This window comes from Lissotriton helveticus, chromosome 8 (assembly GCF_964261635.1).
Source record: "Lissotriton helveticus chromosome 8, aLisHel1.1, whole genome shotgun sequence".
Taxonomy (NCBI): Eukaryota; Metazoa; Chordata; class Amphibia; order Caudata; family Salamandridae; genus Lissotriton; species Lissotriton helveticus.
The window spans coordinates 1540054340-1540078911 of NC_136069.1; the positions used below are offsets into that span (position 1 = coordinate 1540054340).

Consider the following 24572-nt stretch of genomic DNA (forward strand, 5'->3'; position numbering starts at 1 on the left):
TTCAAGAGATGTTTCCACTATGAAATGAAGAGCAAGGGGAAAGAGCACAAATGATAGAGCCAGTGAGTGAGATGGGGTGTTGAGGAAGGAGAGAATGAAACAAAGACAGAGTGAGTGAACGGCAGGTAGGCATAGAAGAGGAGACTAGAAGTGAAGGTGACTTGCTTTTCCCTGCTCTTGACCTCCCACCCATCTCAAACCAATCACAAACATACCTTCTATGTAACGTTGGTATGCAGAACTTCACTCCTCAGCCAGTGAGGGTGAGTCCCAAGCCAGGGGCTAGAGAGCAAAAGAATGGATGTGCTCAGACGTTCCTTGCTAGGGACAGTTGATCTGAAACAAGGCCTGCTCTCTTGTTTCCAGCAAGGATCTAGAAATTCTGCATGAATCTGCAAGGCACATTGACAGCATAAATTTCCATAAACTGCCCCACCTTCTGCCTTCCTACTTCCTGAGCAGTAGTTGTTTGTGTATAAAGAGAGAGGTCGCAGGCAAGGTAATTTTGTGAGTAGGATACAGAACCCTAAATAGCTGGTGAGAGGTATAAGTTATTCTAAAAGCATAAAAACAGTACACCTGTGAAATGAAATGCTTTCATATGTGATCTTCTGTGTTTATTGTCCTGTGCAAAAAGTTGCACCTTGTGTTTGAAGGTTGAAATTATTTCAAGCTTGCATGGTCGCAGAAATTTCTGAGTGACTTTTATACATTTCTTAGGACTCTTCACTGTCAGGATGGCCGAGTGGTCTAAGGCGCTGTGTTTAGGCCGCAGTCTCCTCTGGAGGCGTGGGTTCGAATCCCACTTCTGACATGACTTTTGGAGATATAATCTTCTTCATCTGGATAACATCTGATGGAAGTTGCATCTGTTCGTCTTCACCTGGGACGTTATTCCGTCCTCGTCTAGTCAAGAGAGCTTTGATTTCTCATATATTTCTGTTGTACAAAGTCTTGCTGATAAAGTGCAATCCTTACCAAATGAGCTTAGGACCCATGTAAGAGCTCATCTAGAAGAGTCATGCTCTTGTATTCCCTGGCCAGACAGGCCATGCAAATTTGGAAGAATGCCAAGCACCTGGTAGACAGCTGTACTCCAGCACACTTACAGCAATGTCCTCAGGGCTGTGATCAGGGGCTGCTTAGATTTGCGTATTCCACCCTATGTTGTGACATTGAGCTCCCTTGTTGAATTTGCTTTAGTCAGCCAAGATGTGGCTGTTGACTCAATTTCAAAGCAGCTTTGGGCCGTTCAAGTGGCTGGTGAATAGCACTTTCTCTTTGTACGCTTTAAAGGTCTAAAGAGTTCTTCATAGGTACTGCTCTGTATGGATTGTTCAAAGATCTGTTGGAAATGCTTATAATGGGATAAATAAATTGAGGGCATGCCTTTTCGGTACCAAACTTGCATGGCTGTCTGGCTTGTGGAAGGTGCTGAAAATTCAAGTCAGGATGGCCGAGTGGTCTAAGGCACTGCGTTCAGGTCGCAGTCTCTTCTGGAGGTGTGGGTTCAAATCCCACTTCTGACAAACCTGTGTTTAATCTTCTTTTTTCTTGAGGGAGAAAATCAGATCATTTCCCTCACATGGGCTTATATGGTTGTCTTTTTGGAAAAGTGCAGTGAGTTTTTTTCTTGCTATAGCCACTCATGGCCTAAGATGTGTGTTTTTTTTGTTCACACTATCTTTCTCACTATGTAGATGGACAAGCAACATGTGGTCAGGATGGCTGAGTGGTCTAAGGCGCTGCGTTAAGGCCGCAGTCTCTCCTGGAGGCGTGGGTTCGAATCCCACTTCTGACAAACCTTTAAGTACATTTTGTCTCTGCGTTCCTTCAGAATCTCAGCTAAAAATTGGCAGTGCATATAATATCTGAATAAGTACCAAACTTCAGTTTCAACTGCAAATGAATTTGCCCAATTCTGTCTTCAAGCTCTTATAATATTCTTCTAGCACTAGTGGTGTTTTATGTGTTTTTTGGGGGGTGCCTAAAAAATCCCTTTTATTGAAGAAATGGCTTACATTCAGTCTTGTGATATTTTTGGTTTCCAATAAGTAGATTTTTAATTTTATGTAACCTCATTTTCTAATGATCCATTCAAGAGATGTTTCCACTATGAAATGAAGAGCAAGGGGAAAGAGCATAAATGATAGAGCGAGTGAGTGAGATGGGGTGTTGAGGAAGGAGAGAATGAAACAAAGACAGAGTGAGTGAACGGCAGGTAGGCATAGAAGAGGAGACTAGAAGTGAAAGTGACTTGCTTTTCCCTGCTCTTGACCTCCCACCCATCTCAAACCAATCACAAACATACCTTCTATGCAACGTTGGTATGCAGAACTTCACTCCTCAGCCAGTGAGTGTGAGTCCCAAGCCAGGGGCTAGAGAGCAAAAGAATGGATGTGCTCAGACGTTCCTTGCTAGGGACAGTTGATCTGAAACAAGGCCTGCTCTCTTGTTTCCAGCAAGGATCTAGAAATTCTGCATGAATGTGCAAGGCACATTGACAGCATAAATTTGCATAAACTGCCCCACCTTCTGCCTTCCTACTTCCTGAGCAGTAGTTGTTTGTGTATAGAGAGAAAGGTCGCAGGCAAGGTAATTTTGTGAGTAGGATACAGAACCCTAAATAGCTGGTGAGAGGTATAAGTTATTCTAAAAGCATAAAAACAGTACACCTGTGAAATGAAATGCTTTCATATGTGATCTTCTGTGTTTATTGTCCTGTGCAAAAAGTTGCACCTTGTGTTTGAAGGTTGAAATTATTTTAAGCTTGCATGGACGCAGAAATTTCTGAGTGACTTTTATACATTTCTTAGGACTCTTCACTGTCAGGATGGCCGAGTGGTCTAAGGCGCTGTGTTTAGGCCACAGTCTCCTCTGGAGACGTGGGTTCGAATCTCACTTTTGAAATGACTTTTGGAGATATAATCTTCTTCATCAGGATAACATCTGATGGAAGTTGCTTCTGTTCGTCTTCACCTGGGACGTTATTCTGTCCTCGTCTAGTCAAGAGAGCTTGGGTTTCTCATATATTTCTGTTGTACAAAGTCTTGCTGATAACGTGCAATCCTTACCAAATGAGCTTATGACCCATGTAAGAGCTCATCTAGAAGAGTCATTCTCTTTTATTCCCTGGCCAGACAGGCCATACAAATTTGGAAGAATGCCAAGCACCTGGTAGACAGCTGGACTCCAGCACACTTACAGCAATTTCCTCAGGGCAGTGATCAGGGGCTGCTTAGATTTGCGAATTCCACCCTATGTTGTGACATTGAGATCCCTTGTTGAATTTGCTTTAGTCAGCCAAGATGTGGCTATTGACTCAATTATAAAGCAGCTTTGGGCCGTTCAAGTGGCTGGTGAATAGCACTTTCTCTTTGTACTCATTAAAGGTCTAAAGAGTTCTTCATAGGTACTGCTCTGTATGGATTGTTCAAAGATCTGTTGGAAATGCTTATAATGGGATAAATAAATTGAGGGCATGCCTTTTCGGTACCCCACTTGCATGGCTGTCTGGCTTGTGGAAGGTGCTGCAAATGCAAGTCAGGATGGCCGAGTGGTCTAAGGCGCTGCGTTCAGGTCGCAGTCTCTTCTGGAGGCGTGGGTTCAAATCCCACTTCTGACAAACCTGTGTTTAATCTTCTTTTTTCTTGAGGGAGAAAATCAGATCATTTCCCTCACATGGGCTTATATGGTTGTCTTTTTGGAAAAGTGCAGTGAATTTTTTTCTTGCTATAGCCACTCATGGCCTAAGATGTGTGTTTTTTTTGTTCACACTATCTTTCTCACTATGTAGATGAACAAGCAACATGTGGTCAGGATGGCCGAGTGGTCTAAGGCGCTGCGTTAAGGCCGCAGTCTCTCCTGGAGGCGTGGGTTCGAATCCCGCTTCTGACAAAACTTTAAGTTCATTTTGTCTCTGCGTTCCTTCAGAATCTCAGCTAAAAATTGGCAGTGCATATAATATCTGAATAAGTACCAAACTTCAGTTTCAACTGCAAATGAATTTGCCCAATTCTGTCTTCAAGCTCGTATAATATTCTTCTAGCACTAGTGGTGTTTTATGTGTTTTTTGGGGGGTGCCTAAAAAATCCCTTTTATTGAAGAAATGGCTTACATTCAGTCTTGTGATATTTTTGGTTTCCAATAAGTAGATTTTTAATTTTATGTAACCTTATTTTCTAATGATCCATTCAAGAGATGTTTCCACTATGAAATGAAGAGCAAGGGGAAAGAGCACAAATGATAGAGCCAGTGAGTGAGATGGGGTGTTGAGGAAGGAGAGAATGAAACAAAGACAGAGTGAGTGAACGGCAGGTAGGCATAGAAGAGGAGACTAGAAGTGAAGGTGACTTGCTTTTCCCTGCTCTTGACCTCCCACCCATCTCAAACCAATCACAAACATACCTTCTATGTAACGTTGGTATGCAGAACTTCACTCCTCAGCCAGTGAGGGTGAGTCCCAAGCCAGGGGCTAGAGAGCAAAAGAATGGATGTGCTCAGACGTTCCTTGCTAGGGACAGTTGATCTGAAACAAGGCCTGCTCTCTTGTTTCCAGCAAGGATCTAGAAATTCTGCATGAATCTGCAAGGCACATTGACAGCATAAATTTCCATAAACTGCCCCACCTTCTGCCTTCCTACTTCCTGAGCAGTAGTTGTTTGTGTATAAAGAGAGAGGTCGCAGGCAAGGTAATTTTGTGAGTAGGATACAGAACCCTAAATAGCTGGTGAGAGGTATAAGTTATTCTAAAAGCATAAAAACAGTACACCTGTGAAATGAAATGCTTTCATATGTGATCTTCTGTGTTTATTGTCGTGTGCAAAAAGTTGCACCTTGTGTTTGAAGGTTGAAATTATTTCAAGCTTGCATGGTCGCAGAAATTTCTGAGTGACTTTTATACATTTCTTAGGACTCTTCACTGTCAGGATGGCCGAGTGGTCTAAGGCGCTGTGTTTAGGCCGCAGTCTCCTCTGGAGGCGTGGGTTCGAATCTCACTTCTGACATGACTTTTGGAGATATAATCTTCTTCATCTGGATAACATCTGATGGAAGTTGCATCTGTTCGTCTTCACCTGGGACGTTATTCCGTCCTCGTCTAGTCAAGAGAGCTTTGGTTTCTCATATATTTCTGTTGTACAAAGTCTTGCTGATAAAGTGCAATCCTTACCAAATGAGCTTAGGACCCATGTAAGAGCTCATCTAGAAGAGTCATGCTCTTGTATTCCCTGGCCAGACAGGCCATGCAAATTTGGAAGAATGCCAAGCACCTGGTAGACAGCTGTACTCCAGCACACTTACAGCAATGTCCTCAGGGCTGTGATCAGGGGATGCTTAGATTTGCGTATTCCACCCTATGTTGTGACATTGAGCTCCCTTGTTGAATTTGCTTTAGTCAGCCAAGATGTGGCTGTTGACTCAATTTCAAAGCAGCTTTGGGCCGTTCAAGTGGCTGGTGAATAGCACTTTCTCTTTGTACGCTTTAAAGGTCTAAAGAGTTCTTCATAGGTACTGCTCTGTATGGATTGTTCAAAGATCTGTTGGAAATGCTTATAATGGGATAAATAAATTGAGGGCATGCCTTTTCGGTACCAAACTTGCATGGCTGTCTGGCTTGTGGTGTAGTGTAGCTCCTATCTTCCCAATAGGCTCTGCGCATTGGAATAATACCTACAGCAGTAAAGGCCTAGGCCAGACGTTAACTAGGTCTACTACTGTCGATACTAGACCTAATTTTTGGGTTTGCCAGCTAAGCTCAGAGTTCGCTAGAAACTTTCTCGAATGTTCAAGGAAGGAATTAACTCCCCTGATTAGACAAGAAGGGATTTAGTTTCTGACAACCATAGAACATGACAACTTTGCTCTCCCCTAATCAAGAGTCAATCTCGAGAGTCGTGTGAGCACAAGGCAATTATTTTACTCAGTCAGTACGTGCATTCTTAGTCTCATCAGAATGTAGAGAAAAGGAAGAGACGGGTGTGTTCAATAAAAAGGTGTTATTTATTGATCAGTCTCTTTTCTCATACAAGAGAAATGGATCGATATTATTGCAATACTTATAGTTAAGTAAAGTGCATACATTAAAAGCAATAGTATAAAATAATACTGTAAAAACATTGATATGGTTTCTGAGCCATATGATGTTTAAAATGATTAAAATATATTTACATACACATATACATTTGACTAAACGTACTCAACTGGTGTTTCTAAATACGCCTACCCCGTGTACCTGACCTAAGTCTAATGCGTGGGCGGGAATAGAAAGTTACAGTTTAAGTTAAGTTTGTTTTTTGCCAAGTGAATAACTAAAGAATTCTCTGTGAGGGGTTATTCAGTTCTGTACCTGGAAGTTAGGATGAATGAGGAATGGTATCTCTTTCTCTGCTCTCGATATTCCAGGCTGCCTGCGAGGGCTGCCCAGAAGCGCCGGTGCTGGGTCTCTCGGCTTGAGATAGCAGCGCGTCTCTCAGCACGTCAGGAAGGCGGGGCTGCTGCCAGCGGGGTCTGCTTCTGCTCTCGGCTTCGGCAAGTATGGCTGCTCCGTCTTGTCACCACGCGTGTGTTTGCATAGGGCAAGGTCGGCAATATTTATACCTTAAAGGTGCCGAGATTGACGTAAGGATGGACATAGATACGTCAATAAAGATGTCATACGACTTGCTCGTTAGCACATTCTTTACTAAAGTTCTCTGTGAAATCAAAACAATGGCCGCACGGATTTTCCAGGTTGTCATAGGTTTGATTTGTTATGAGAACGTCGTATGCCTTATCAGGGGCTGGAGGAATGTCGCTTGTCTAATTAGATCTCAAGCGTTATGACCTAATCAGATAACACGTTCCTGTGCCGGAGTGTGACTGCGTCAGATAACGGTATCTGCATCATGGGGGTTTTCTTGCCTCATGGGCTGACTGTTAGTTAACTTGATAGTTAGTTTAACCAGAATAGGGTCAGGAATAGGGGGACTGATTCAGAACCTATAGAAATACACGACACCCACTCCACGCTAACTATGGTCATATCTACTAATCTATGCATAGTATAACATAGTACAACATACTATAGAGTATAGTGTATACCTTACCACCCCAAAATACATAAATGCATTTCGAAATTTTCAAATATACTGAAAAATTGCAGTCATATATATTGTATGCACTTAAGCTATGAATTAAATGCAAAAGTAAACACGCATTTTTATGCATTATTGCTTATTGGTATATGAGAAATACACATGAAATGGCTCTTAATATGGCTATACAGAAAGGAAGTCCGAGACCATTTCATCACATAATAAAATATTTGTGAACATACCAGCGGGCAGCTAAAGTCTATAAAGTATCTAAAAATAGAAATTTTAGTTCTCTAGGAATAGTTTCTTACTTTAAGCAGAAGATCAGTGTCCCGGGAAAAAATATGTAGAAAAATATTTTAAGGGGCATGCTGAAAAAATTGCTGTCCGTGAACTGGAGTGAAATTGTTCATGTGACTTTATTTTCAAAGTTGAAGGCCGAATTCAGGGAACGCCGTGTGCGAGTTTACTCAAAAGTCTCTATTTCTGTTCTGGAGAGAACATCATATCATTCAGGCTTTCGAAAAAACTGTCAACAGCTTCATGGGAAAGTTCCACTAAGTCGGAAATAGGTGTAACCATGCATTCATGCGCATGATTGTCTCCATTGACATTCTGATTTGCATCACTGACAGAAGGTCGTACCTGTTCGATGCTGCTTTCATCTTGAACTTCACTACTCTTCAATCGTAGTGGTGAAGATTCCAGGAATGCCGTCATCAGGATTGGCAGCCTTTGAGGGCAGCACAAAGCGTGAACCTTGGTAGGAACCAACAGTGTATCTGCATCCACTGGCGCATCCGATTGTAGCATCAGACAGGTGTCTAACACGCATTCTTCTCCGCATAGCAGACACCTTAGTACAGGTAAAACACACCTTTGCCACATTGGTCGAAATGATAGAAACCAAGTCATGTTCAGGTCTCTAAGCCGGGAGAGTCCCAGGATTTTTGATCTGTGACATGGGTTGCCATAACGAAAAATAAGGACTAGGAATAGGATTCCTGCAATTAGTCCCAGGATCAGGGGAAGTCCGCCAAAAATCGAATGGACGAAATCTGGAAAAATACCCAGTATGGCTTTGAATGGTGTTAATGCCATCGAAAATACTGTCTTAAATACCTTTGAGACCCCAGTGGTATCAGAAATATTTAAGATTTCGCTTAGGATTTCCGCGAAACGTACGGGGGAATTAGTTGATAATAATGTATGTATCTCTGCAGTCGTCCTTGCGACTTGTAGATCATACGTTTCTTTTGATGACGTGAGCCTTGTAGGCGTCTGAAGAAGCACTGTTTTCATTCTGCTTAAAGTGTCTATTCGAATAGAAGTAATTTTCAAACTGGGCCATGCCCTTGCCTCCCTGTCTGGAAAGGAGCTGGGGAACAAAGAACGTCCACAGCACTTGACCTTCGCCGTTGTAGTTACTAGATAAGGAGTCCCGGGCATAAGACTGCAACATCTGCGGTCTACAATAAGAATATAACTCCCATTATAGAGTCTTTGAAAGAATGGTTCTATTTCAGTTGCAGGTGCGCCTTGCTGGTGACATGAAAGGTTGTATGAATTCCCTTCACAGGCTCCATGCAAACTAATTCCGTTACACAGAAGCGTGCCGCTTAGTGACATAGCACAATTGTTGCCACTAAGAAACACTTTCTGTCCTTTATTACTGACACATGCATGTGAATAGGGCAGGTTCCAAGTTGTTTTAAGGTACCCCTTTCCCAATTTCTCGTACATGCCAGCCTGTATATATTTTTGGCAGTATTGAAACCTGAAGGTTGAGATTGGAATATTTATGATTCCGTGGATTATCCATTCACTGACAGGTCGTTCTGACATTGTCAACGGTAATCTTTCTAGTTTTTCAATGCTCAAGATTGTATAATCAGCACCCTTTTGCGCCATACCGATTTGTCTATCAGTAAGGTTAAAGATTTGGAATAGTGACGTTGTGTTGATTAAACGCCAAGGCACATAGCCTGAACGCAGATTTTGTAACGTCCAGCCAAGCTGTACAATGGAACGCAGTTGTGACTGACCATGTTGTAATAACAGTAAGTCTTGCGATAATATATCGATTGCTGAAGACACAATGCTGTCCAATGAAAAAATTCTGGAGAACAGAGTCATTAACCCATTGTCCACTACAGAAAGTGATTTTTCCAAATTAATACGGTCAATTTCCTGTATTCTTTCTGCTGTCTCAATTTGAGTAACCTTCCAGGCCTCATTGTATGCTGCATATACGGAGGCTGCTATGAAACGCTTTTGACGCTGTTTGCGTGGTCCCAGTATGAAATCACGCAAGTCAGCACCATCAGTAAGTAAAGTTAGGTGTTGCTTAATTTCAGGCAGTGTGGAAGTCTGTAGCCATTGAAGGCATAATTTGCCCACACTGTAGGTTGTTATTATCCCTGGGTGATGTCTTTGGGGATATCTAGGGTCTGGCCTGGTCATTTTAAAACCCTGTGTTTTATTCAGGAATCTATCTTGACAGTGATTTATATCTGTGGGCCAGATCAACCATTGTTTCCAATCAGGATGTGTTCTGTTTTGGTTTAGTATATGGTTTACGTCTATTTCTTCATCTGTATCAGAGTTATTGCTAAACATTGTTGGCTTTGGAATAGACGGATTATTTAAATCTTTGATTTTGGCTAAGCCAAGACAGGTGGTTTGTTGAACAGTGTCATTTAAAAATATCATTTGTTCTGGGATCATGCAGGCTCTAAACAAAGCTTCTAAACCCTGTACTTGCCATTCTTTTGTACCCCAAACACTTTTCAAATCAACATTTTTGTCCCAATAATCAAATCCAAAAGTATTCATTTTTTCAAAGAATGAATCTGAATATATCAATTTTGTGTTGGTTATCATGGTTTTCATCCCTGTCTTGTTTGACAATTTAAAATAAAATGTTTCAGCATTACTTATGTTAAAACCTGAAAAATATGAATATTTGTCATAAACGGTTCTAGAGCTCCCTTTTGGAGGTGTAGCACAATGTTCCCATTGATTATAATTTAAAACATTTCTAGGTTGTGCAGATTTATGCAAAAAACTGTTACCATAGTGGTTATAGCAATACATACTATCATAATTTGTAGAACCTTGCAAATAATCATGTTTTGTAAATTTAGCAGACATTACTAAGTCAGACATCATGTTGTTAATACTCTCGAAGTCCCAATCATCAGCAAATGAGTTTGGTTTTGCAAAATCACTCAAGGAGATCTTGATTTGGTGTGGATACTTAAGGATCTCGACCGGACCATAAATTTCATAGTCAGTGTTGTCCCAGGCTACCCCACTAGGTATTGGATTGGCTGTGAAGTTGGCTGAAGAAAGTTCTGAAGAAAGTTCTCTTTTCTCGACGTGTGAAGATGTGTGTGGTTTGAGGACCAAGTTGATGTTCTGACTTGCTGTGTCCATTTTAGCATATTTTCCCTCAATGAAGCGTCCCAAAGGAAATACCATGATGAGCCAAAGTATGAGGATAAATGCACCAAAACCCACCCAAAATTCAATCCATGGAGAAACCAGATATGTTTCTTTCAGATGTTTCAAAAGTTCCTTAGCTTTGACTTTAAAGGATTTTGATGATGGCTGTGTCTTTGATTCACTGAAGCCGTCAGAGGAATCATCGAAGTTGATGAAGTAACCGGATGCAGTTCTGTCAATTGTTCCAATTGGTTCAGGATTTTTGTTTTTTGCATTGTCACTCGGCACTTCATTGTAGATTGGTGTGTCTCTGCTAAATGTTTTTATTTGGGTTTTCCGAGGTCTGAGTTCTATTGCATTGTTGCATAGTCCTTGTTGTTCTTCTGTAGGCGTTTCGAATGTGATGAGCCTCTTTGTTAGGACCTCTGTACTGGTAGCAAACCTTGGTGTTCTGCTACTTATTGGGAGTCCACTTGGCCTACTGTTTGTTATCGGCCACATGTTGTGGTTTTACCAGGTCGATGGATACAACTCAGTTCTCCTTTTTTCCAGCAAGTGGCGGTAGTACAACTGATCTTGTCCCGTTGACAGACAAGACAGGAACTGCTTTTCTGTAAGAAGGCCCAAATTCCTTCTTTACCGCGATCTTCTCCCTGACTAGATCCCCGACTTTTGGAATCCAGACAGGTCTTGCTGGGACAGGTGGTGATTCTTCAGTGGTTGTTGGCTGTTGTTTCAACTGTATGTTGCTCAGGTCTTTTCTTGTTTTGTTTAAGTCCTGCAAAATAGCCAAACGGTCTTTGACATCAAAGGTTTTTTCTATTACCACTGAAGTCTGACTATCAAGGTCAGAGATCAACATCCTAGTTCCGAATAATAATTCGTACGGACTGAATCCCTTCAGAGAATTTCTTGGCAAGTTATTTAGACTACGTTGGACACTTATTAGATGTTTGACCCACCCAGCTCCCGAACCTAATATCCTTTCCATTATAGATTGCTTTCTGCCTTGGTTTTTTCTTTACACCATCCCGTACCCTCAGGAAGGAAGTGAGAAGATTCCCGCTGGGCTGTGCTCATTCGGCCATGTTTCCCCCCCAGGCTGGATTGCCTGAGTGAAAACAATGGTCGAACGTAGCATGCTCTTAGCGTATATGCCATTTAGACTCGCAAATCTTGTATAATAGTCCGGACGTCAGCCGAGTGCTGTGGATCTACATTATAAGTGGAAACTAGCCTGTATATGTTAATCGCAAGCCATTCTTTTTACTGGTGATGTTATCTGCAGTCAGATTTCACCGTATTTTATTTTTTCTCTCCCCACTGCGATTTCTGTTGCAGTTTGGGCAGTTTTTTACAAACATGGTATGATGTAGGCTCATGCCTGGCCACCAGTACCGTGATTGTAAATCTTCCAGAGAATCTTTTAGTTTGAGGTGTCCAAGACCCTCACCCATATGTGCGTCTGCAACTAACAAGTGTCTCCTGTCCATGTTTGGAATCACTCTATCCCCCACTCCAGGGATTCGAGCAAAAGGGACGGAGTTTGCATCGATTATGTATGTGTAATTGAGTGGATAGTTGATCGGTAACGCTGAGCAGTCGCCTTTTGATGACGTTTTCACCGCCAGCCATGTTTCACCGTCAATGTATTTTAATGTATGCTTTTTTCGATCTACGGGAGCCGATTTAGTGGCTGCCGCTGCGGCTGTTTCAGCCAATGAATTCCCTACAACGTGAACGCCATCACGTTGATGACTCAGTGAGTGAGTCACGTGAGTCTTTGGTAGTTCTTTTTTCAAAAGAGCTACTTGTTCCCAGAGCAGTCTCTGCTTTATTGGTGCATCTGTGTCATCTTTGTAACCCTTCTGAATCCATGTCTGCAAATCGCTGTTATATGATTTGACGCAGTAATATGAATCTGACACTATAAGTGTCGGGAATTCGCGATCCGCATTATCTAGCGCCATTTTCAATGCGATTATTTCAGTTTGTTTTTCTGAATTAGTTTCTACTGAGTGTGATTTTGTTAATAGAGGTTTTAATTTACCTCCGCGCCACACTTCTTTTGTAATCTCACATGTGGGATTGTATGCATGTTCTCCCCAAACGGAGGGTTGAGCATGTCCGTCTGTATAGATTACACAGGCGTAATGTCGTAGAGGCAGAATGTCGATTGGCAGAGGATACGTCTTTTCATATTTTAGATTTTTTAATTCTTCTAGTTCTGGATCAAAGTAGTAGTATACTTTGTCCGTTGTGATTGAATTCACCCATTGTATCCATTCCGGATTCAATGTTGTTGTTGGTAAATTACACGGTGTTGTTAGTGCCTCAAAGGCTGATTCTGCTGTTCTGACTGTGATATGTCTACCGTCAGCTATGTCTTTTTCTCTAGCTATTGCGGTTTGAACTGCACGAATGATTTTTTCTGTATTACTGAATTTCTGTTCAGCTTCTGTGTACATGTGTGATTTGAATGCAATTGGTACCATTTCTCCCTCATTAGAGGTCAGGTATGTGAATCCGCATCTCCCTGGGATGACTCGGATCACAAGGTTGCGTGTGTTATCACGTGTTTCTAATTTTGTTTTAATTAGCATGTCTGTTTGTAAGGATCTCAAAATTTCTGTGTGTGTTTGAGTCCAACTGGATCTTTTAAAGTCTGGTTTAATTAGATCCTAAAGGGGTTTGACCCTTTCTGCGTAATTTGCAATGTATGTTCTTCCGAAATTTAGGAAGCCTAGAATTGACTGTAGGTTTTTTAGTGTTTTAGGAGCTTGGATTACGGCACATTTCTCTAGGAAATTGTCTGCCAGGCTTTTACCTTCACTTGATAACTCATATCCTAAGAATAGGACCGTCAGATGGGCAATTCTGGACTTTTTGAAGTTGAATTTGTAACCCTCTGCAGCGAACCCAAGTATTATGGTGTTCACCCTTTTCAAGTGAGTCTCCAAGTCATCATCTGTTAAGTAAATGTCATCAACATAAGATAATGCTTCATCATCATATAGTTGTAGTAATTCTGTTACTCTCGCTGAGAATACCCCCGGGCTGTTCTTGTACCCCTGGGCTAACCGACAGAATTGTTTTTGAGTGCCATTTACTGAGAATGCAGTTAAATATCTGCTCTCCGGTGCTATGTTTTGACAAAAGAATCCATTGGAAATGTCCAAGGTAGTTTTGTATTTTTTGCGCACTATGTTATTCATTAGTGCAGCACTGTGTGAGTTTTGCACTGCAAAGGTTTTGCAACATGTGTTAAGGTGTCGGTAATCCAAAACTAGACGATATGAATTGTCTGGTTTGGAGACCGGAAACAAAGGATTGTTCATTTGTGAGGTGCAAGTTTCAATCACCCCCTGGTATTCTAGCTGATCTAGTATCTCATTTACTTGTTTTTTAGCTTCTTGCTTAATTGGGTACTGCCTTTGTGCAGTAGGTTGTGATTTTAACTGGATTTTGTGAGGAGGAGAATCCTCATCCCATCCTACATGATTTTTATATAAAGCAGGTGCTAAGGCCACTGCCCACTTTCTAGCAAGTGTGTATTTTTTATGAATCGGTATTTGATTCGAGAAGGCCGGCATAATTACTTCTTCGCCATGAGGGCACTCCCTGACAAACTCTGGTGGCCAGTCTTTTTCAGCTAGAAGGATGTCATAGCCTTTGGAGAGGTTATCCCAAAATAGTCCCCTTATTTTCCTAGTCTTATCTCCCTCTATACGTAATGTTATCTCGTATATCTTGTGGGGCTTGCTAACTCTGGTGTCTGCAGTTTCCACTTGAAGGTATTCATTCGTGTCCACTGTCTCCAGATGATTCATAAGGACTTTGCGAGCTATGCTCACCTCTGCTGCGCTGTCTAGCATTGTCTGAGCCCACTCTCCGTTTTTCAGTTGTGTCCTCAGTATTCTCGGCATTGTTAACTACCTTGATACTGGCTACCTTCTTTTTTGGAAATTGTAATTTCTTTTTTAGCTGAGCAGGTTCCTTGTCTTTGGACTTGGCGTGCTCTTCTGATCGTCCTCTTCTTTCCGATTTCTGCGAGGAATTCTGAAAAGATTGAGAGGGACGTGTATCAATGTCTTGATATCTATCAGGTTTTTTAATATTATCCCTATTTCTAAGGTTATATCTATTCCCAGAGGGGTCACTCTGCGGTGACCTCTGTCTTTGGTTTGGAGATTTCTCTCTTCGCCTCGGAGACCTTCCTCTGGACTGGAATTTCTTTTCTTTAGGATTGGATTGTTTATTTCCATCCCAGTTCTTTTTTGGTGAATTATTATTATTAAAAAATATTTTTTCTGGACTTGTAGTCAGTTGCGGTTTTACTGGTATTCCACCTAGACTATCTCTGCCTAGTTCTTCATAGGATTTTTCTATGATTCTGGCAATTTCAGCTGGTTGGTCTGCTATATCTGTCTCTTTTAACCTCTGGCGGATCGCCACGTTTGCTGCTTCACCTTTTATGTTGGCTAATAATATAGCCGAGACCTGCTTGAAGTCTTTTAGTAATTTCATACCAAGAGTTAAAGCAGGTTCTGGACCGTATTCATCTTGAATTTGTTTTAGCACATCTGGTATTACCGAAATGGATGGAACACCGTGCGTTTTTGTGTAGATGGAAGCAAAGACTGTACCCCAAGTGTCACAGTCCTCAATGTGTGGTGCGATTCCCATTGGGAGACATATAGTCAGAATCCTGTGTTTTTCCAGCGGGGTGGTGTCAGGAAACACCGCCTCTATTTGGGTGATTTTCTGTGCCAACCAGAATGGTATTTGTTCCCGTTTAGCTGGAACTTTACCTAGGCAGGATTGGATGTTCTGTGGTGTGATTTTATTTGTGTTCCCCTGGTGAGGGGTCAGCTGTGGAAGTTTAATCGCTGGCTGAATTGTTGAAGTCCGCATTACATACTGAACTAATTGTCTATGAATTTTTAGTAGTTGTTTTAGCTGTATTAATAGCTCTGCTGCAGGCATTCTTTCGATGTCTGGATGTGGTGTGTATCCGGCTAAGACCGGCCACGTTGCTCCTGGTCTTCCTAAAGGACCGAGCCTTGTAATGTGATTATTATGTTTTAGGGCGCCATCAAATAAGAGCAAATGCTCTTGGAATTTGAGTGGTACTTCCACCTCCTCGAAAGGAGTGTACGTTTCAGGAGGTTCCTCTACTTTGTAATAGTGGAAGTACTTTGTTACAGCATTTGCTGCTGGAAAATGTATCCATGAATAGTATACCTCTGTCTGCCGATATTCGTGTGCCTCAATTACGAATATGACTGTGCCACCTCTAGGTGTCAGTCCATTTTCTATAAGTTTTAAGGTTATAGATCTCCTTTTAATGACCGGAATGAGTGTTATATTCGGGTCTGCTGCTTGCATGGTAGCATCAGCATCTGCGAGTTCAGTTGCTAATCTAACTGCCTCTCTTTCTTCATCACTGTCTCCCATTTTACAGACAGGATGATATTATGTCTATTTGCAGATCAGGTTTCTTTATGGAAACAGAGATTAGATGCACAATAATTTGGAACTGTTTATCCTTCAACGTTGACTATACCAAGAACCATACATAGGAGTTCCCTCCTGCGAGGTTTTGGAGGATATAACCTTTCACCCAGTCCAGACGTCTTTGGAGTATAATGGGAAAAGGGGTCTGAGTGAGAAAGCACGACTGAGTTACTCTAAATGTCTTACGTTAGTTTTATCGCCCTTTCCAAACACGTTGGGCGCCATGTAGTGTAGCTCCTATCTTCCCAATAGGCTCTGCGCATTGGAATAATACCTACAGCAGTAAAGGCCTAGGCCAGACGTTAACTAGGTCTACTACTGTCGATACTAGACTTAATTTTTGGGTTTGCCAGATAAGCTCAGAGTTCGCTAGAAACTTTCTCGAATGTTCAAGGAAGGAATTAACTCCCCTGATTAGACAAGAAGGGATTTAGTTTCTGACAACCATAGAACATGACAACTTTGCTCTCCCCTAATCAAGAGTCAATCTCGAGAGTCGTGTGAGCACAAGGCAATTATTTTACTCAGTCAGTACGTGCATTCTTAGTCTCATCAGAATGTAGAGAAAAGGAAGAGACGGGCGTGTTCAATAAAAAGGTGTTATTTATTGATCAGTCTCTTTTCTCATACAAGAGAAATGGATCGATATTATTGCAATACTTATAGTTAAGTAAAGTGCATACATTAAAAGCAATAGTATAAAATAATACTGTAAAACCATTGATATGGTTTCTGAGCCATATGATGTTTAAAATGATTAAAATATATTTACATACACATATACATTTGACTAAACGTACTCAACTGGTGTTTCTAAATACGCCTACCCCGTGTACCTGACCTAAGTCTAATGCGTGGGCGGGAATAGAAAGTTACAGTTTAAGTTAAGTTTGTTTTTTGCCAAGTGAATAACTAAAGAATTCTCTGTGAGGGGTTATTCAGTTCTGTACCTGGAAGTTAGGATGAATGAGGAATGGTATCTCTTTCTCTGCTCTCGATATTCCAGGCTGCCTGCGAGGGCTGCCCAGAAGCGCCGGTGCTGGGTCTCTCGGCTTGAGATAGCAGCGCGTCTCTCAGCGCGTCAGGAAGGCGGGGCTGCTGCCAGCGGGGTCTGCTTCTGCTCTCGGCTTCGGCAAGTATGGCTGCTCCGTCTTGTCACCACGCGTGTGTTTGCATAGGGCAAGGTCGGCAATATTTATACCTTAAAGGTGCCGAGATTGACGTAAGGATGGACATAGATACGTCAATAAAGATGTCATACGACTTGCTCGTTAGCACATTCTTTACTAAAGTTCTCTGTGAAATCAAAACAATGGCCGCACGGATTTTCCAGGTTGTCATAGGTTTGATTTGTTATGAGAACGTCGTATGCCTTATCAGGGGCTGGAGGAATGTCGCTTGTCTAATTAGATCTCAAGCGTTATGACCTAATCAGATAACACGTTCCTGTGCCGGAGTGTGACTGCGTCAGATAACGGTATCTGCATCATGGGGGTTTTCTTGCCTCATGGGCTGACTGTTAGTTAACTTGATAGTTAGTTTAACCAGAATAGGGTCAGGAATAGGGGGACTGATTCAGAACCTATAGAAATACACGACAGTGGAAGGTGCTGAAAATGCAAGTCAGGATGGCCGAGTGGTCTAAGGCGCTGCGTTCAGGTCGCAGTCTCTTCTGGAGGCGTGGGTTCAAATCCCACTTCTGACAAACCTGTGTTTAATCTTCTTTTTTCTTGAGGGAGAAAATCAGATCATTTCCCTCACATGGGCTTATATGGTTGTCTTTTTGGAAAAGTGCAGTGAGTTTTTTTCTTGCTATAGCCACTCATGGCCTAAGATGTGTGTTTTTTTTGTTCACACTATCTTTCTCACTATGTAGATGAACAAGCAACTTGTGGTCAGGATGGCCGAGTGGTCTAAGGCACTGCATTAAGGCCGCAGTCTCTCCTGGAGGCGTGGGTTCGAATCCCACTTCTGACAAAACTTTAAGTCCATTTTGTCTCCGCGTTCCTTCAGAATCTCAGCAAAAAAGTGGCAGTGCATATAATATCTGAATAAGTACCTGTTGCAATGTATAATGGTACTTATTTATGTAAATAGATCCAGTAGACGTTGGTATTCTTAAGTTGGTATTTATTGATTAAAATAGGTAAAAGGAAGGTAAGTAGGAATAAGGGAGAAGGCCCCACCGGGAGCAGCATTCAGCTGCTCAGCCCATTCAATCAAACTGACCACACATTCAAACCATGCACACAGGAACATTCCAATGACATCACACATACACAGGCTGAGCAGCAGGGAAAGAGATGAACAGGATATAACACATCTCCCTCTTTTAAAACAATGAAAACAAAAGAGAGAGAGGATGAAATTAAATATAGTAAGTCCTAATGATGACAAATTCAGGATTACAAATAAACAGTCAACATAGGAAATGAATAACTGTAAATAATATTATGAATTGAACAATCATCATAGAAAATGAATAACTGTAAATAATATCATGGAATAGCAATATATCATCATGAAAGATACATAGAGAGGAAAAATATCTTTTCGCACAAAACCAGGAATAATATCTTCTCGTACTAAATGGAGAGAGAAATCACATACAACCATCCCCCATCTCAAAGAAAAACCCAAAATATTACTAATCATGCCAGTTGGCTAGACTGTCACGAAAAGCAATACTAGGGAATCAAACTAAACAAAATAGCGTCCCAATAGAATAACAATTTTAGGACGTAGGAGTTACCACGTTGTCCAAAATCACTTAAATTAAGTATAAAGAATAAAACGCATAACACCTAGTACAAGGGTACATGGCTACCTAACGACTCTCAATAACTGAACACCTCTAGTAGAATAGAGCACTTGCGTGGTTCAGGAAAATAAACTTGAATATACAGAGCTGAGGACTTTGCAGCCTCATAAAATTTGAACAACATATGTATCATAAAATTCCAAACTGGAGAACTAAACTTCAGGAAATACAGGAGCGCCTCAAACCATGAGCACGTATGTGGCTCCTCAGAATATATAAACTACAAATCCAAAAATGCACACTAGCATTGAACTCCTCAAAGTTCAAGAAAATAACGTGAACTTCTCTATCTAAAATAGAGCACTGTTAATTAAGTGGTTCATCAAAATTCAGTATAATTAATCTCAACACTTAATGAACACCTCAAATTAATTGAGCACAAATGTGGTTCATTTTCATAAATAAATTCAAACATTGTCAGAACTCAGCATATCAAAACTTGACCATTAAGATCAACCTATAAATTAAAGTGTAAATAAATTAATTCATAAATTTTTTGATATAACAGTTCTCAGTAGTGTAAGATAATAAGTAAATCACTCAGAATACAAATAAACCAATATTTCAATTTCAGTACATAACAGTTCCATAAATCACTTAGAACAGAACATGTTCATCAATTTATATATAATTAGTGACTGATGTAAAATAAGAAACTAAAATAATAAAAGTAGTCACCGTTGTCATATTAGATGTTGTGAATTGTGAGACTTGAATAGAAGAACTGTACCTTGTCTCTTGGAATAGAAATGAAAACATCTCAGGTACTTGCAGGGTTTAAAAACAACATAGCGTGCCAATCGCTGTGACACGATGATGAAAATGAAAGCATACATCCAGAAAGGCAAAGCATTTTGACAGAAACGCTGTAGAAATGAAAGTGTTTGATCCAGGACGACATCAGCGCATTTAGTGTCTTTCACGTCAGGAGGCGCCTGATAAATGACGACAGCACGTAGCAAACATCACGCTGTCAGTCACGTTTTCGCCTGATGGTTCACGGTGAAATTGCAGTTTAAAAGAAACGGTGACTCATCGACTGACATCAGCAGCGGCTTGAACAGAGGCGGTGACTCATAGAGTGACATCAGCATCAGAACGTGAGGAGAGCTTCACTTCGCTAACTCCTCGGAACCCTCAGAAGACGTCATCAAATAGCCTGAGGCAGGGAAAGGGTAAGGATCGCTGCGGACCAACTGACAACTCAACCGCCATCTCCAAACAGGATGGTGAGTGTCAGAGTTTTACTTCAAAGGGTCGGAGTTTTACATGACATGTTCCGTTAAATTGAGCGCGCTGGTACACAATTATCTCTGAACACTGCTGCAATTAACTTCTTAAATTTAATGAAAACGGAAGCTTCAGAGTTGAAAAAGGTCGCAGCTTGCAGGCAATGAACTGAAAAATTAAACTTCCTTTCCTTAAAAGCGTCGTTACAATCCACTTTGAAATAGGGCAGTTATCTGTTTATTTCATCTTCAAGGTTTTAGACAAAATGAAAACAGTCGCTTCAGACACATTGCAGAAAGGTTCACTTGTTTGCCTTTGAAATATAAATGGTCATTTTAAATTGTTGAAAGGTTCATATCTTTGCCCTTGATAATTAAATAGTCATTTTAACTTGGGCTCTGATCATCGCAGCACGAAAGATATGTAATTTTTCTACTGTTTTACTCTGACATCAGTCCTAAGTTGAAATTTTGACATTCTTGTAAATAAGTCTGTAATTATAAAATTCAAATAAGTTACACAAAGTCCAACGCTTGAAACATACCTCTTTATAGATGTTTCCTGTAGGCTGTCAGATGTGACATGACACCGGTGGGGCATCAAAAGCGTTGTTTGTCTTCTTTTAAAGTTTTCATTTTCCATCTCTTCAATTCCATGTTTCAAAAGTAATTTCTGCACACGTAGTTCTTTCTCGCTCGTCGCCATTGTTGCAATGTATAATGGTACTTATTTATGTAAATAGATCCAGTAGACGTTGGTATTCTTAAGTTGGTATTTATTGATTAAAATAGGTAAAAGGAAGGTAAGTAGGAATAAGGGAGAAGGCCCCACCGGGAGCAGCATTCAGCTGCTCAGCCCATTCAATCAAACTGACCACACATTCAAACCATGCACACAGGAACATTCCAATGACATCACACATACACAGGCTGAGCAGCAGGGAAAGAGATGAACAGGATATAACAGTACCAAACTTCAGTTTCAACTGCAAATGAATTTGCCCAATTCTGTCTTCAAGCTCGTATAATATTCTTCTAGCACTAGTGGTGTTTTATGTGTTTTTTGGGGGGTGCCTAAAAAATCCCTTTTATTGAAGAAATGGCTTACATTCAGTCTTGTGATATTTTTGGTTTCCAATAAGTAGATTTTTAATTTTATGTAACCTCATTTTCTAATGATCCATTCAAGAGATGTTTCCACTATGAAATGAAGAGCAAGGGGAAAGAGCACAAATGATAGAGCCAGTGAGTGAGATGGGGTGTTGAGGAAGGAGAGAATGAAACAAAGACAGAGTGAGTGAACGGCTGGTAGGCATAGAAGAGGAGACTAGAAGGGAAGGTGACTTGCTTTTCCCTGCTCTTGACCTCCCACCCATCTCAAACCAATCACAAACATACCTTCTATTCAACGTTGGTATGCAGAACTTCACTCCTCAGCCAGTGAGGGTGAGTCCCAAGCCAGGGGCTAGAGAGCAAAAGAATGGATGTGCTCAGACGTTCCTTGCTAGGGACAGTTGATCTGAAACAAGGCCTGCTCTCTTGTTTCCAGCAAGGAACTAGAAATTCTGCATGAATCTGCAAGGCACATTGACAGCATAAATTTGCATAAACTGCCCCACCTTCTGCCTTCCTACTTCCTGAGCAGTAGTTGTTTGTGTATAAAGAGAGAGGTCGCAGGCAAGGTAATTTTGTGAGTAGGATACAGAACCCTAAATAGCTGGTGAGAGGTATAAGTTATTCTAAAAGCTTAAAAACAGTACACCTGTGAAATGAAATGCTTTCATATGTGATCTTCTGTGTTTATTGTCCTGTGCAAAAAGTTGCACCTTGTGTTTGAAGGTTGAAACTATTTCAAGCTTGCATGGACGCAGAAATTTCTGAGTGACTTTTATACATTTCTTAGGACTCTCCACTGTCAGGATGGCCGAGTGGTCTAAGGCGCTGTGTTTAGGCTGCAGTCTCCTCTGGAGGCGTGGGTTCGAATCCCACTTCTGACATGACTTTTGGAGATATAATCTTCTTCATCAGGATAACATCTGATGGAAGTTGCATCTGTTCGTCTTCACCTGGGACGTTATTCCGTCCTCGTCTAGTCAAGAGAGCTTGGGTTTCTCATATATTTCTGTTGTACAAAGTCTTGCTGATAAAGTGCAATCCTTACCAAATGAGCTTAGGACCCATGTAAGAGCTCATCTAGAAGAGTCATGCTCTTGTATTCCCTGGCCAGACAGGCCATGCAAATTTGGAAGAATGCCAAGCACCTGGTAGACAGCTGTACTCCAGCACACTTACAGCAATGTCCTCAGGGCTGTGATCAGGGGCTGCTTAGATTTGCGTATTCCACCCTATGTTGTGACATTGAGCTCCCTTGTTGAATTTGCTTTAGTCAGCCAAGATGTGGCTGTTGACTCAATTTCAAAGCAGCTTTGGGCCGTTCAAGTGGCTGGTGAATAGCACTTTCTCTTTGTACGCTTTAAAGGTCTAAAGAGTTCTTAATAGGTACTGCTCTGTATGGATTGTTCAAAGATCTGTTGGAAATGCTTATAATGGGATAAATAAATTGAGGGCATGCCTTTTCGGTACCAAACTTGCATGGCTGTCTGGCTTGTGGAAGGTACTGCAAATGCAAGTCAGGATGGCCGAGTGGTCTAAGGCGCTGCGTTCAGGTCGCAGTCTCTTCTGGAGGCGTGGGTTCAAATCCCACTTCTGACAAACCTGTGTTTAATCTTCTTTTTTCTTGAGGGAGAAAATCAGATCATTTCCCTCACATGGGCTTATATGGTTGTCTTTTTGGAAAAGTGCAGTGAGTTTTTTTCTTGCTATAGCCACTTATGGCCTAAGATGTGTGTTTTTTTTGTTCACACTATCTTTCTCACTATGTAGATGGACAAGCAACATGTGGTCAGGATGGCCGAGTGGTCTAAGGCGCTGCGTTAAGGCCGCAGTCTCTCCTGGAGGCGTGGGTTCGAATCCCACTTCTGACAAAACTTTATGTCCATTTTGTCTCTGCGTTCCTTCAGATTCTCAGCTAAAAATTGGCAGTGCATATAATATCTGAATAAGTACCAAACTTCAGTGTCAACTGCAAATGAATTTGCCCAATTCTGTCTTCAAGCTCGTATAATATTCTTCTAGCACTAGTGGTGTTTTATGTGTTTTTTGGGGGGTGCCTAAAATATCCCTTTTATTGAAGAAATGGCTTACATTCAGTCTTGTGATATTTTTGGTTTCCAATAAGTAGATTTTAAATTTTATGTAACCTCATTTTCTAATGATCCATTCAAGAGATGTTTCCACTATGAAATGAAGAGCAAGGGGAAAGAGCACAAATGATAGAGCCAGTGAGTGAGATGGGGTGTTGAGGAAGGAGAGAATGAAACAAAGACAGAGTGAGTGAACGGCAGGTAGGCATAGAAGAGGAGACTAGAAGTGAAGGTGACTTGCTTTTCCCTGCTCTTGACCTCCCACCCATCTCAAACCAATCACAAACATACCTTCTATTCAACGTTGGAATGCAGAACTTCACTCCTCAGCCAGTGAGGGTGAGTCCCAAGCCAGGGGCTAGAGAGCAAAAGAATGGATGTGCTCAGACGTTCCTTGCTAGGGACAGTTGATCTGAAACAAGGCCTGCTCTCTTGTTTCCAGCAAGGATCTAGAAATTCTGCATGAATCTGCAAGGCACATTGACAGCATAAATTTGCATAAACTGCCCCACCTTCTGCCTTCCTACTTCCTGAGCAGTAGTTGTTTGTGTATAAAGAGAGAGGTCGCAGGCAAGGTAATTTTGTGAGTAGGATACAGAACCCTAAATAGCTGGTGAGAGGTATAAGTTATTCTAAAAGCATAAAAACAGTACACCTGTGAAATGAAATGCTTTCATATGTGATCTTCTGTGTTTATTGTCCTGTGCAAAAAGTTGCACCTTGTGTTTGAAGGTTGAAATTATTTCAAACTTGCATGGACGCAGAAATTTCTGAGTGACTTTTATACATTTCTTAGGACTCTCCACTGTCAGGATGGGCGAGTGGTCTAAGGTGCTGTGTTTAGGCCGCAGTCTCCTCTGGAGGCGTGGGTTCGAATCCCACTTCTGACATGACTTTTGGAGATATAATCTTCTTCATCAGGATAACATCTGATGGAAGTTGCATCTGTTCGTCTTCACCTGGGACGTTATTCCGTCCTCGTCTAGTCAAGAGAGCTTGGGTTTCTCATATATTTCTGTTGTACAAAGTCTTGCTGATAAAGTGCTATCCTTACCAAATGAGCTTAGGACCCATGTAAGAGCTCATCTAGAAGAGTCACGCTCTTGTATTCCCTGGCCAGACAGGCCATGCAAATTTGGAAGAATGCCAAGCACCTGGTAGACAGCTGTACTCCAGCACACTTACAGCAATGTCCTCAGGGCTGTGATCAGGGGCTGCTTAGATTTGCGTATTCCACCCTATGTTGTGACATTGAGCTCCCTTGTTGAATTTGCTTTAGTCA

At 41.3% G+C, this 24572-nt stretch overlaps 12 non-coding genes across 12 annotated transcripts; all 12 read left to right on the plus strand.

Annotated features, from left to right (window-relative positions):
• The first annotated feature begins 731 nt into the window (after window positions 1–731).
• Window positions 732–814, plus strand: TRNAL-UAG (transfer RNA leucine (anticodon UAG)). The gene has a single exon. It is a non-coding gene; the product is annotated as a tRNA-Leu (tRNA).
• A 632-nt stretch (window positions 815–1446) lies between these two features.
• TRNAL-CAG (transfer RNA leucine (anticodon CAG)) lies at window positions 1447–1529 on the plus strand. Its single transcript has one exon. It is a non-coding gene; the product is annotated as a tRNA-Leu (tRNA).
• Window positions 1530–1718: 189 nt separating this feature from the next.
• On the plus strand, window positions 1719–1801 carry TRNAL-AAG (transfer RNA leucine (anticodon AAG)). Its single transcript has one exon. It is a non-coding gene; the product is annotated as a tRNA-Leu (tRNA).
• Window positions 1802–3542: 1741 nt separating this feature from the next.
• TRNAL-CAG (transfer RNA leucine (anticodon CAG)) lies at window positions 3543–3625 on the plus strand. The gene has a single exon. It is a non-coding gene; the product is annotated as a tRNA-Leu (tRNA).
• A 189-nt stretch (window positions 3626–3814) lies between these two features.
• On the plus strand, window positions 3815–3897 carry TRNAL-AAG (transfer RNA leucine (anticodon AAG)). The gene has a single exon. It is a non-coding gene; the product is annotated as a tRNA-Leu (tRNA).
• Window positions 3898–4923: 1026 nt separating this feature from the next.
• On the plus strand, window positions 4924–5006 carry TRNAL-UAG (transfer RNA leucine (anticodon UAG)). The gene has a single exon. It is a non-coding gene; the product is annotated as a tRNA-Leu (tRNA).
• A 12653-nt stretch (window positions 5007–17659) lies between these two features.
• On the plus strand, window positions 17660–17742 carry TRNAL-CAG (transfer RNA leucine (anticodon CAG)). Its single transcript has one exon. It is a non-coding gene; the product is annotated as a tRNA-Leu (tRNA).
• Window positions 17743–17931: 189 nt separating this feature from the next.
• TRNAL-AAG (transfer RNA leucine (anticodon AAG)) lies at window positions 17932–18014 on the plus strand. Its single transcript has one exon. It is a non-coding gene; the product is annotated as a tRNA-Leu (tRNA).
• Window positions 18015–22001: 3987 nt separating this feature from the next.
• Window positions 22002–22084, plus strand: TRNAL-UAG (transfer RNA leucine (anticodon UAG)). Its single transcript has one exon. It is a non-coding gene; the product is annotated as a tRNA-Leu (tRNA).
• A 632-nt stretch (window positions 22085–22716) lies between these two features.
• TRNAL-CAG (transfer RNA leucine (anticodon CAG)) lies at window positions 22717–22799 on the plus strand. Its single transcript has one exon. It is a non-coding gene; the product is annotated as a tRNA-Leu (tRNA).
• A 189-nt stretch (window positions 22800–22988) lies between these two features.
• TRNAL-AAG (transfer RNA leucine (anticodon AAG)) lies at window positions 22989–23071 on the plus strand. Its single transcript has one exon. It is a non-coding gene; the product is annotated as a tRNA-Leu (tRNA).
• A 1026-nt stretch (window positions 23072–24097) lies between these two features.
• TRNAL-UAG (transfer RNA leucine (anticodon UAG)) lies at window positions 24098–24180 on the plus strand. Its single transcript has one exon. It is a non-coding gene; the product is annotated as a tRNA-Leu (tRNA).
• The last annotated feature ends 392 nt before the right edge of the window (window positions 24181–24572 follow it).